Genomic DNA, 13,329 nt, shown 5'->3' on the forward strand with positions numbered 1-13,329 from the left:
GGTTGGGCAGGTGGAGGATGGGAGGTTGGCAGTCGTGACAGCAGGACTTGCTTCCTTTGGCATCCAACTCCCCCAGTGGCAGATGCAGATTCTGAGTCCCTGGTTACACACGGTAAATGCCAGAAAGAGGTAGGGAGCAGCATGGTCACCTTCTCATTTTAAAATGGTGCCTTATTTCCACCAAACAAATTTTGATCCACTGATTTCTAATTCTGGTCATCTCTTGCTTACCTATTGTTTTCTTAAAGTAGTCCTTAGAGGTATCACCAAACCTAAATCATTCTTTTGCTCTTAACTCTATTAATGTCTATAGAAAAACATGTTACTTCAGAGAAATTACAGAACAGGCCCTGGGCAAAGCTTTCTGTCTCATTTTTTGCTGGAATAAAACCAGATTTACAGCCTGAAACTTTCTGTACCAAATTAAAAATTGTAAAATATGGGTCAAATGTGCAGTTACCTTAGTTGCAAAGACCTTAACTATTCTTTTAAAACACAATTAATGTTTTCCCACAGTTGTCCTGTGCTTCACTATACAAGTATTCAGCCCAGTTGTAAGAAGAAGCCTGAGAAAAGAGAACAAATTTTTGCCACCCCATCAGAGACTGACAATGGCTGGAGGCAGGTTACCAGACCTCACTGACAAATTATTTCACCTGCTATTGCAAATCCTGCATTCCTAAGTACTTTAGACAAACCTCTTTATAAACCTCTTAATCTGCCACTTGAAACAATTCCCAGGCTGGAACACTCAACCCAAAGTAATATAAAGTTAACCCTCACCAAAGGAAACTCACAACTAGAAAAGGATGTGCTCTACAGCAAATTTACCTCTAGTTGGGTACTTGTGAGTTCATTCAAATCTGACTGATCTGCAGAGGCAGAGGATTGCCTTTTAAGATGGGAGGAATTGAAAGGAAATTAAAGGTTAAAAAATATTTAAAACATAAATCACACATATGAAGAAGCCACAAGGAAACAGTATCTGCCACTTGATTATTATTAACAAATGCCAAAACACCAAGGTATAACTTTAAAGCTGAAAAAGGTAACTCTTTAAACTGCAATACGGATGAATTTATAAAACGAGAAAGTTTTCCTTCTCTGTTTGTAAATTAAAATATGTGTACATGAACCTGTCCAGGTCAACAGCAATTTTACTCCTGAATTTGGATGCTGTTGTTGGGGAGTATAAAATCTTTCCAGATGTAGATAGGAATTCCTAAATACTGGAAAACTGCATCATCAGTTCAACAGGACACTGAATTAATAGTCACCTACGTGGCTGACATGTTTTCTGACTTTCATTCAGTAATTTTTCCTGTATTTGCTTCTTTTAAAGCTCTTCCCCAGCTTTGAATCAGAATTTTACTTTAATGCAAGTAGCAACAAAGAAGATTCATAAATCCATCAAAGGCTGCTCTTCCCACGTAGTTTGATGCCTGCAGAAGCCAAGGAATGTTACACAGAAATTCTTCCATTAAACCCAAGCACTTATCTTTGACCACCACTGATCTCCAGTTTTGAATGTAACTGGCACTGAAGCCTCAAACACTTTAATTACGAGGGGAACATCTAATGAGGAATTAAGATGTAAAACAAAAATGTACCTTTCAGTCCTCTACGAGTACAGAAGGGAAAAGCAAGCTGCACAAGCAAGACTCTAGCAGTTAACCTCCAGCCTGTGTTTGACAAGGAGCTGCTGCTCGTTCCAGGAGATTTGTGCATGATTCAAGATCACAAACCAACTCAGAATGAACTCAAATGAGGTTGCACAGGACTTTACTGCTTGTCTTGAAAACCTCCAAAAATTCATAATCTTTGATGATTTGAAAGGAGAAATCCCCTTTCAAAACAACACATGAGGTTCTGGCCTCAAAATAAAGGTTTTGTGTGCTACCCCTCTGATGTGGAAACATTACACTGTGGAACTGAAGGTTTCCTTCTCACCTCCTCCCTTTTTGAGCATACTCAAAACTTATCTGCAGTCTTAAAATCCCCAGATGTTACATTGATGACAGATGAAATTCTGGGTCCATGTAAGCTGGAGAGGGAGTTTCCTCATGTTTTGATAGAGCCAGTCCTTAGCTCCTGGCCCCCATACATACAGAGATATGGACATAAATCTAGAAATTCCTGCTTGGAACTATAGTTGAGTTACATTCATTTTAAGGAGACAAACTGCCTTTTTCAGCAAGGTATCAGCTTCCTGTTCAGCAGATGAGTCAACAGGCATTTCTCTAAGATCCACCACAGGACCATAAGAACAGAGAATAGTTGGGGCTGGAAGGAATCTACATAAACCCTTATCCCACCATCAAGCTTAAAGCATGTTTAGCTATGAGGTCAGACCAAGGGTTTAAAAGAAACATAACCACACCATCAAAGTGACTCTGCAAACACTCCATATTTCAAAAAAGAAAACAAACGAACAAACATCATATTTTTAATTAAATATCTTCTCGATATTTGGAAAACATATTTGGAACATTCAGTTCTGATTATGCAGGAAAACAGACAATATTGGGTGGATAGTGAATTGTTTTGGTGTTATATAAGACATTGGTTATAAATCCATGTGACTTCAAAGGGGGATTACACAAGATTATAGACCTAGGGTGAAATTCTGGCTCTGATTAAAATCACTGGCAAAAATCCCACTGGCTTGACCACTGCCAGGATTTCACTTCTACTCTGAAGTGCCCATGTTTTACCAAGCAAACCCACCCATGCAGACGCAGATGTATCTTACAAGTGCATCTTTCTGCAACAATAAAGCCTGGAAAACTGTGATCTCCCTCAGAGATGTGGGGTTTGTCTCATTTTTCAGATATTCTCTCTTTTTCTTTGTATACAAATAAGGAGGACTGTCTATACAAGCAAAAACAATGGAACTGTCTGGGAAAAAAAGTTGTGAAACAGATTCTTCTGTTGTCTCAAGCCATGCCTTTAGTTAATAGGAAGGAGCACAGAAGTCTTCCTTCCATTTCACTGCCATTTCCCACCACTGCTAGAACTGGGGAGACCCTGCTCCATCTTCACTAACGGCACAGGGGGGTTCTGACCCACAGTTGCTTGCAGAACACCCTTTCAAGAAGCACCCAGAGATCAGCACAGTGCCTGACACCCAGCTGACCATGAAGGTGGGAATTCACTTATTGTTTCATCCTCACTCCCAGTATCTTTATTCTGCTTTTTAATGTTCATTTACTTTCCCACAAGGACACTACCAGGGGAACAACCCCATCACTGAAAAAAAGCAGTCTAAGAGCATTCATAGAAGAGCCAATACTCATTCTTTGCACCACAGATGAAGTTTCATGTGGAGAATGGAAGCCAAATAAGGTACTCATATTAAAAAGAAATTCTGATCTTGTTTCCTCATTCCCCTGGGCAAACCCTGTTTGACTGCTCCAGTGTGCCCTGCACCAGAAAATTAGTGAGCATGAGGCCAAAACCTCTACATGTGATCAACACAGCAAAAGAGAGAGATCCTGGAGCCCCCTTCCCTACTTTTTCCAACAGGAGATCATCCCCAGTGCACAGTTAAAAACTTTGGATGCTGTCTGGGGATGCCTGCTCTTCCCAGCAAATCAAGAGGTTAAGAATTCTCAAATACTCCTCCCTGCAAGGTAAGCCCAAGACACCCCAATTTATTTTGGCAAAAGGCACTCCTGGAGTCCATCCCAGTGCTACCAGGAGTTTCACTGATGCTTCCAACACAGCTCTGCACTTCTGCAAGAGGTTTCCCCAGCTAAAATATGAGCATAATGCTCACTTACAACAAATGTGTTCTGACAGTTAACTGTGTAATGCTTGTAAAGACCTCTGAAAAAAACCAAATCACTAGAGCATTGAATAATTAACCTTGATTATTGTTGCTCATGCAAAAATCTGGGTTGAGGTTTACAAAGGCAAGAGAAGATTAATTATTCCTTGTCCTAAAAGCAAAATAGAAGGAAGTGGAACACCCTGAATTTTGCTCTCATGAAAAAGCAGTCACTTAGAGCTGCCTGAAGATGCTGAAAGTGCCAAGCTCAGCAGCCAGTGTATGGGAGGGCTGAAGTGAGCACTGAACACACAATCCTCACACAAGGGATCAGTTGATTTCTGCCTCTCAGCAGCAAACAGAGCAGCAATGCAGTTTCCAAAACATATGAAATGGTCCCTCTTAGACTGGTCCAGTCTGAGAAGGATCTGAGAAGGCCAACCTTAAAGTGAACACAACTGAAAAGCATCAACTGACAAAGATCCTCTTCCCAAAATCACAACTGTGATTTTTGTCATAAAGTTTGCTTTTCATCATCTGCCACTGTGAGGAACTTAACACAGCAATAAAAATTTAAATTCTGGGGTTAATAGAGAATATCAGAGTCTTCTGTGCAAGTTCTAAAGTTTTCAGCGCTAATATTTAAAACTTTATATTTAAATATATTCATATTATAAGCATTTTGTGCTTTTCTGTGTGCAGTGCAAACACTATGTGACTGCTGCACCTCTGAGCTGTGGAAGGAGCCTGACAGGCAGCTGTGGCTACAGGAAGATGGGTGCTTTGTTAGTGTGTGCTCAGAACTGAGCTCCCAACATGAAATTACATCGCTTGTAATCCTGGAAATCTGCAAAACCCAGTATGTGAAATAGAGACAGCACTGGCCCTGCTTTTAGGTAGTTAGCAACCTTCCAATTTCTTCAAAAGGCCTGGTGGCTATGTCTTTTTTTTTTCCTTCCCAAAATAATCAAATCATAGAGTTAAATCTACCACAGATATCTTGCACTATGAACTTGACTGTCCAAAAGTATCAACATGGAAGTTGATACTCGGGATTGTCTTGCCTAAGCAGAGGAAAGAGCCAAATAACAGGAAATCTTAATCTAGCAATAGTTAAGCAGTCAGCAATTTTTTACCTTGATCATAGCTCCCTAAAGAACAGGGCACTGCACTTGAGAAGACCAGGATCAGAGTTGAGGACTTTAGGTAAGTGAAAATGTGATTCTTGTGCTGATACTGAGAAGCTTCTGAAGGCTGTATAGCTAATTTCTTCAGAGGATGGGGGGCAATTAGCTTAGACCTCTTTGGCTGTACATGCTGTCTGTGCTAATCACAATTAATATGCCTGATTCAGCTGCTGTTTCTTTATTTGGATCTAAATGTTCACAAAATCAGAAGGGATTTATTTATTTTTTTTCTGTTAAATGTTGCTTCAGATGGAAATTTCCATACTACAGTTCTGCAATGATTGTAAACAGAAGAGTGGCTTCAGCATCATCACATCTTAACCCTTCCTGTAAAGAGCAGTGGCTGAATAACCTGTAAGGAAGGGAGATCCAAGGAATTCAACAAGGGCTCTGTGCAAAAAGGAGGAGCTGAAACTGAGCACTACATTCCTGCTCAGCTCCCCAATTTTTAAACTGTAATTAAAACCAAGGTTAAAAAAAAACACAGCAAAAAACAAAAAAAACCCAAAAACAATAGAATTTACCACTTTGTAGTTAAAATCTGCATCTGCTCCTTAATCCAAATTATATACTGGCTTGTGCATGACGAAGTAAGCAAATTATATGAAAAAATCTTATACAAATTCTACGGGAGTCCTTCCAATATCCTCACCCCCCCAGTTAAAGAGATATATACAATTTTAATATTTGACTACCTAATTTTTGAACCCTGGCATCCAAAATTTGACATATTCAGTCTTTTTTCAGTCTTTTCTCATTAACCTGAGGAGTGAACAGGGACAGAGTATGCATCCTAAAATACAATCTCTCTCATTCACATTGTGAGGCTGCTGTGCAAGAGGGGAAGCAGAAAATGCTGTGGTTTTCCTCCATCCCTGCACCTTGTCCCTCCAGTTTGCTGTATGAGCTGGAGACACAGCAACTCTGTCACACCCTTAGAAGTTCATGTTTTTTCAGAAATATGTGTACACAAGAAAAGAAGACAGGGTTTCTAAGAGCCCTGCAGGTTTGCTTTGTTTTCCTTCCAAGGCAGAATAAAATTAAATAATAATAATAATAAAACAACAGGTTTCTAAAACCCAGTATCTAAAGATCTAACAGGTTCCCTGGTGTTATGGGATTAAATTCCAATTTCTACATCTTCCTTAAGTTATAAATCAAAGGCAAAACTCTCAAAGCCTTGCAACACTTCTAGCAAACACATACTTCAAGTTCAAAAAGAACATTTCAAATCCTTGATACACAACCACTCTGGCTAACAAGCACACATTCTCCCAGCAGAGATCTTCTGGTTCATAGAATCACAGAATGGTTTGGGTTGGAAGGGACCTTGAAGATCATCCAGTCCCACCCCCCCTGCATGGGCAGGGACACCTCCCACCAGACCAGGATGCTCAAGGCCCCAGCCAACCTGGCCTTGAACACTTCCAGAGAGGGAGCAGCCACAACTTCCTTGGACAACCTGTTCCACTCTGGCTTTTGTACTTCCTACCCAGACATACAGCAGCCTTGTGCAAAGTTTCCAATCTCCCCTGAGGAGGCTTCCCCCAGAACTCTCATTTGAGTTTTCTTAGCCTACACTTGTTTAGTGTCTGTTGTTTAAAATGCTATTTTCAGAAAATCCTCTTGCTATGCTGTTACAGCAGTCTGAACAAAACCAAAAGGTCAGATCCAAATGTTTTAATCCTCCTTCTATTTCTAGCATATTTTTGTCATGAAGGGACTAGCATTTCATTCCTGTAGTTTTAGATCCACTAATTAGAGTGGAAGCATCATACCAGTGATAAAACCAGATATTTCCACATCCCTTCAAAATAAAATGAATCCTCTTCCTCACAGAGGTGTTTCCTTTTAGTTTTTGCTCCTAAGTAGCTGCAGGGAGCTGAAAAGCCTGACCCTTTCTGAGTACCAGTGCCTTGAATTCCTTGTCTGAGTTTGGAGTCTATGTAAAGTTTTTTATTAATGTTTATTTGACCATTTTCAGTTTGTTTTGAGTTCTTCAAATCCTGTGGGCCTGGTTTCACAAAACTGGGTGCGATCCCTGTCAGTTTAAACTTTGTATTTTCATATGGGTTTAAATGGATACTTTTTGAGACTGTGTTTTTATTAAGGAAAAAAAAAAAGTGCTGCACACAAAAATGACTATTTTCATCCACATGTGATCAGGGGCTATGGTTTGCTGCTGAATTATTGCATAGACTTGAACACACAGCTCCGAGAAAAGATCCGTAATTGTTTAGTGGTTGGGCTGCTGGCAGAATTCCCTGCCTGGGGCTGTTTTTATAAATAGGCCTGAGGATGCACAAACAAGCTACTAATAACAACTTGACTGTTCTGTTTTGAAGCAGCCCTGTTTTGTGCTGTCCAGCACATGAGAAGCTCAGATGGCAAATACAGAAAAAAAACCAAAACTCGTGGCAAGGAGTAAGGGGAGATGATGCCAGGAATCAGTGGCACTTTATTTCTCTAAAATGCTAAAATTTCAGGTCACAAAAATTAGGTTAATTTGAGGCAAATGCCAAAATACACAAGGCTGCATATGGCTTTGCTCTTTCAGATGTCCATTTCCACTATTGCTGGTAAGAAACCAGGTAAGATCAGACATCACTAACTCCAGACAGCCTGGTTGAATGCCTAAAGCAAGGTGGTTCTGCTTTTTCCACCAGTTCCTTTCATCATGTCCCACTACATCAAAGAGCTGGACAATACTCAGAAAATCTTGTTTGATCTTATGTAGTTCTCATATTTGTCAGGAATACAAGCAAATCTCATCACAACTTTTACTGGGAGCTCTAATGGGTACTTAACAAAGAACAATGATCAGATTTTCTGCCTTCTCTATTTCTATCTGTTTCCCTAATTTCATGTCACTGTAATTTTTCTTTTCTCACTTTCAGTATTTTGTGAAAGTGATGTAAGCTTCCCAGATACACACTCAAACCCATTTGTGGTCCTTCGGTACCTTTTGTTGAGAAAGGTGCTCTTTCCTGGGTATCTTTCTCTGTATTTTATAAACTTCTTTCTCTTTCGAGAAATTAGTGCAATATAAGCAGAAGGTATTCTTCAGTTTTAGACTTGGAAGCTTATTTGTTAGAATCAGTGGAATCCAGAGGAGTTTCTACAGGAACAACCTATCCTGATGCAGTAACTCTTCCAAGCAGTACAAATACAGTAAATTAGTTTGGAGGAATGTAGGAAAAATTAAGCTCCTTACCCTTTTAAATTTCTCTTCTGTTGCTTATGTATCTTATCTCTGTTTGAGGATGATTTCACCAGTACCTATTGGCCCTGGGTTCCTTGATGTAGACATCATGATTTTTCTGCTTGTTGCCCATTTTCTCTAAGTCTTCTCCTGGAGGGCCTTATTTTTCCTTTCTGTAACTGTTTTGCTTTGTTTTGTCTGTTGTATCCTCACAGGAGAGCACACTATGTCCCCACAGGCCTCCTCAGGGGCTTAGTAGCTCTCTTATCTCTTTCTTTATGTCAGTCAGCATTAAGAGCTAAGTCTTAAAGAAAACAAATCCTCTTTTTTTGCTGATAAGAAGAGCCACTTACGCTCTTCCTTCCCCTTTGTTTTCTCTTCTCTTCTGAGGGAAGATCTATCCAGCTCTAACACCACTTCATGAGATGATGCAGGCAAGAACACGAAGTCTAGTGGACCATATACAATTGCTACTGAGGTGAGCAGTTTTCTGATAATACCCAGAAATGATGGAGTCAGCACGGATTAAGGAGACAACAAAGAGCTCAGCGTTTATGGCAGTGCCCTGACGCATTTCAGGGTATGTGCTGCAGCCCCAGGGGAAACAGCACTAACACTGAGAGATGTTGCACAGAAGACTCCAGGTAGTGGTATAAAACCACATTTGCCCAGAAGAAAATCCCCTCTGGTAGAAATAGATTGGTCCTAGCTGCAGCAGAGCAGACAGGGGAGCTGGGAGCTGGTTTCTCTCCAGCATCACTAGCCACAGAGACCCAGTTCCCTGGGCACTGCAAATGCTGTGCAGACCTCCTGGAGTGCCCTCATAAATCAGTTTTACTACCATCAGATGAACTTGTAGTCACTTGAATGTCAAATCATCCACACTCTGCAACATAAAACTATCACAGCTTTCAGCAAAGCATAACTTGTCAGACCACCAGAGCAGAGAGGGTGAACACCAAAAGAGACACCCCCAGCATCCTCTCAAAGGAGCCCAAGCTGGGGGGGGGGAGAGCCAAAGGCACTGCCAGGTCAGGGCCTGGGCAGTCCCAGCTCTCTGAATAAATGTTAATTAAACGTTAAATAAACTACAATGCTGTTAATCCAGCAGTTTTTTCAAAAGCACAAAATCCACAGGGAAAAAACAAAAACCATTACTAAAGCATATGCATTACTAAATAAATTACTTAAACATCTCACTGCATTAGTTCACATCCATGCAAACAACTTGGTTCTTGAAACCTCGCTGCTTCTCAGCAGATATTTAAAAGCACAAGAAAACCTTCAGAGCACCTACTTACACAAGAAGTGGGGAAAACTGCATTCTTTTTCAGCTTTCTGGAAGCCAGTTGTTGCTGCAATTTTCTGCCATCCTGCTATACCACAGCTGCTCCAGCCCCACTGGCAGCTTTAGCCAATTGTAAGTCATCAGTTTTCTGCACACAATGCAGCTGAAAGCCAATTCAGCTGGTAGCACTGCTGGAAACAAATCATTATTTGCCTAGATCTTGTATTAACCTTTTATTTCCCTTGAATATCACCACTGAAAAGGAAAAAAGGACAGGTCACACCCTGCGAAGAGACCAGAGAAAACAGAAAGCAAAAAGAAGAAAAAAGGACATAAAAAACAGATGGAAAGAATAAGTTTATAAAATCTAGCAGAAAGAAAAAGGAAACAAAGTTTTAAAAATTATTCCAACCATTAGCAGCCTCTCAAGCCAGCTGGAGAAGACCTTGAAGCAGAAAAAGAGCAACATTTGCTTCATATGAGCTCAGCATCTCTGAGGAACTGTATACCCTATCAGTAAAAGAAGTGTGAAAAGCAGGATACCCTAAACAGACGGTGACCAAAGGATAAGCAGGGTAAGCCCTAAGGGTCATGTTGGTTTACTCAAACCACCAAACATCTTCCCCATTCCCTTGCCCCAATCACTCTCTCTACTGTAAACTTAAAACTCTAGGCAGCTACTGCTACAAGGATGACAGAAATTGCCCTAACTAAACATGTTTAAATCTGTCTTAACAATTTGCTCAGGTAATTAGTGTTTCTGCACTAAACTGATCTATTTTCACTCACAGTTCTGCAATCAGAGGTCTAGAAGCTAAACAACCTATAGCAAATGCTACACAAATACTTAGTAAATATTATCCCTGGTTTAGTGGTCTATAATTCAAAGATCTTTGACAGATGGTACCCTCAGATGTACACTTTTTCAAGCTAAGTTTTAGCTAAAACAAGGGTAAAAAAGACTAAGTTAAAAAAAGAAATTGTTTATAAATTTTTTTAAAAATTACAATATTGAATCAAAAAGATTTATCACCATGACTGTGAAATCTGGTGGGTCTCATGGGGTAACAACATGGTCTGTCTTGTGCCATCTCTGTGAGCCTCTGCGCAGCTCCAGCCTAGTGAGAAGCCAGGCAGCTGTTGGAGATATCTCCATTTCTTAGTAAATTCTTTCAAGATTGAGTTTGTACACAGCAGTTATCCCCTGTACATGCTCTTGCTACTTCCTGGCTCACTGGGGACATCCCAGATGATTGGAAGTTGGCGAATGTCACGCCAATCCACAAAAATGGCCGGAAGGAGAACCCGGGAAACTCCAGGCCCGTCAGCCTGACCTCAGTGCCTGACAGGGTTATGGAGCAGATCATCCTCAGTGTAATCACACAGCACCTGCAGGATGGGCAAGGGATCAGACCCAGCCAGCACGGGTTTAGGAAGGGCAGGTTCTGTCTGACCAACCTGATCTCCTTTTATGATCAGGTGACCCGCCTGGTGGGTGAGGGGAAGGTGGTGGATGTGGTCTACCTGGACTTCAGCAAGGCCTTTGACACCGTCTCCCACAGCATTCTCCTGAAAAAGCTGTCAGCCCACAGCTTGGACAGGAGCATCTGTGCTGGGTTAGGAACTGGCTGGAGGGCCGGGCCCAGAGAGTGGTGCTGAACGGTGCTGATCCAGTTGGCGGCCGGTTACCAGTGGTGTCCCCCGGGGATCAGTGTTGGGCCCAGTTCTGTTTAATATCTTTATTGATGATTTAGATGAGGGGATTGAGTCCACCATCAGCAAATTTGCAGATGACACTAAGCTGGGGGGAGTGTGGATCAGCTGGAAGGCAGGAGGGCTCTGCAGAGGGACCTGGACAGCCTGGAGAGTTGGGCTGATTCCAACGGGATGAGGTTCAACAAGGCCAAGTGCCGGGTCCTGCACTTTGGCCACAACAACCCCATGGGGAGCTCCAGGCTGGGCACAGAGTGGCTGAGAGCAGCCAGACAGAGAGGGACCTGGGAGTCTGGATTGACAGGAAGCTGAACATGAGCCAGGAGTGTGCCCAGGTGGCCAAGAAGGCCAATGGCATCCTGGCCTGTATCAGGAACAGCGTGGCCAGCAGGTCCAGGGAAGGGATTCTGCCCCTGTACTCAGCACTGGTGAGTACTCAAGCTGTACTCCACAGCTTGAGGAGTCCTGTGTCCAGCTCTGGGCCCCTCAGTTCAGGAAGGATATCAAGGTCCTAGAGCAGGTCCAAAGGAGGCAACTGGGCTGGTGAAGGGACTCGAGCACAGATCCTATGAGGAGAGGCTGAAGGAGCTGGGGCTGTTCAGCCTGAAGAAGAGGAGGCTCAGGGGAGACCTCATCACTCTCTACAACTCCCTGAAAGGAGGTTGGAGCCAGGGGGGGGTTGGTCTCTTTTCCCAGGCAACTCTCAGCAAGACAAGAGGGCACAAGAGGTCTCAAGTTGTGCCAGGGGAGGTTTAGGTTGGACATTAGAAAGAATTTCTTTACTGAGAGGGTGATCAGACATTGGAATGGGCTGCCCAGGGAAGGGGTGGATTCTCCATCCCTGGAGATATTTCAAAAGAGCCTGGATGTGGCACTCAGTGCCATGGGCTGGGAACTGCAGCGGGAGTGGATCAAGGGTTGGACTTGATGATCTCTGAGGTCCCTTCCAACCCAGCCAATTCTATGATTCTATGATTCTCTTTGCCACACCACACACCACTCAGGTACCAGCTGTGAGAACTGAGAGGAAGGACATCTCTTTTGTGCTCTCTCTTGCTGGCATCCCAGGAGGACATGGAGAAGGAATTTCAAGTGCTAGTGCAAAAAGGAGCAGTAATCTTTCCATTAAACAATTTACCAAAACCTAGGTAACTAACCTCATTATTTTTAAGCTAGGTCAGATACCTCGGTGATCATTCCAAGCTACAGGACTCACTTCCTAACAGAAGTAGCAGCATATCTCTGGAAAGACTGGGTAACACCAATGAGTAGAGGAACAAAAACCAGGTTAATTTATTTAATTCAATTAATTTAGTTTAATCCCTAAATTACATACTTATGGATCATAATTTTGTCTGAAACTTGAGCATTCAACACCTAGATAGAGACAAACAAAATGTACCTGGAAAGGTTATCAAACCAAAGTGTCTGAAAAGGTTAACCAGGAGCTATTGCTGTAATGCTGCTATGGATAAAACACATGAGATCAGAGCATGCATCAGGAGCCTCCAGCCCAGATAAAAAGCTTTAATACCATCTATATTAACGCTGTGAAAACTCATCTGGAATAATGTGTACAGTTCTGGTCATCTGTGCTCAGGAAAGGTTAATTCAGCTGGGAACAGGTGCACCAAAGGGCTATTTTGATGATAAGAGGAACACAGAGTCTCTTGTGGGATGTGACTAAAAGAGGTTGAGTGAGGCTCCCTCAGCTTCACAGTTGACAGCTGAGTGTATGTGATCCCACTCCAAAGTTACATAAGGGGGATAAACACCAAGAGAGGAGAAGAGAGGTAAAGGACACCTTGTGGGTGCAAGTAGAAAACAGAAATTGAATAAATTTAGGTTGGAAATAGGAAGGGAAAAGTGAAATTCTGAAGGAAAGCTCTAATGAGAACAAAATACACAACTGCTTTTCAGACTGATGAAGTTTATTACAGGGAAGATAGGACGGGGCTGCCTATGGGATTTTCCTGCAGGAGCAGGAAATGGAAATAAATGGCAGGTTAAAGAAGGGTCCTTCTTTAGGTATCTTCTAGAGCAAGAAGAGAAAGGAATAATAAATATTTCTAGCATTTTTTTTCTAGGCTCACAAAGTTCTGCTACTAATGTGAAGATTCAATAGCTGACAGATCTGCAGAACAGAAACTGTTCACATGTCTAATGACTG

At 41.9% G+C, this 13,329-nt stretch overlaps 1 protein-coding gene across 2 annotated transcripts in view; it reads right to left on the bottom strand.

Moving 5' to 3' along the window:
- PRKAG2 (protein kinase AMP-activated non-catalytic subunit gamma 2) overlaps nucleotides 1-13,329 on the bottom strand; it is a 223,134-nt gene that overhangs the window by 189,823 nt on the left and 19,982 nt on the right. The gene's annotated exons all lie outside the window — the stretch shown is intronic.

Source organism: Heliangelus exortis, chromosome 2, assembly GCF_036169615.1.
Source record: "Heliangelus exortis chromosome 2, bHelExo1.hap1, whole genome shotgun sequence".
NCBI classification, from domain to species: Eukaryota; Metazoa; Chordata; class Aves; order Apodiformes; family Trochilidae; genus Heliangelus; species Heliangelus exortis.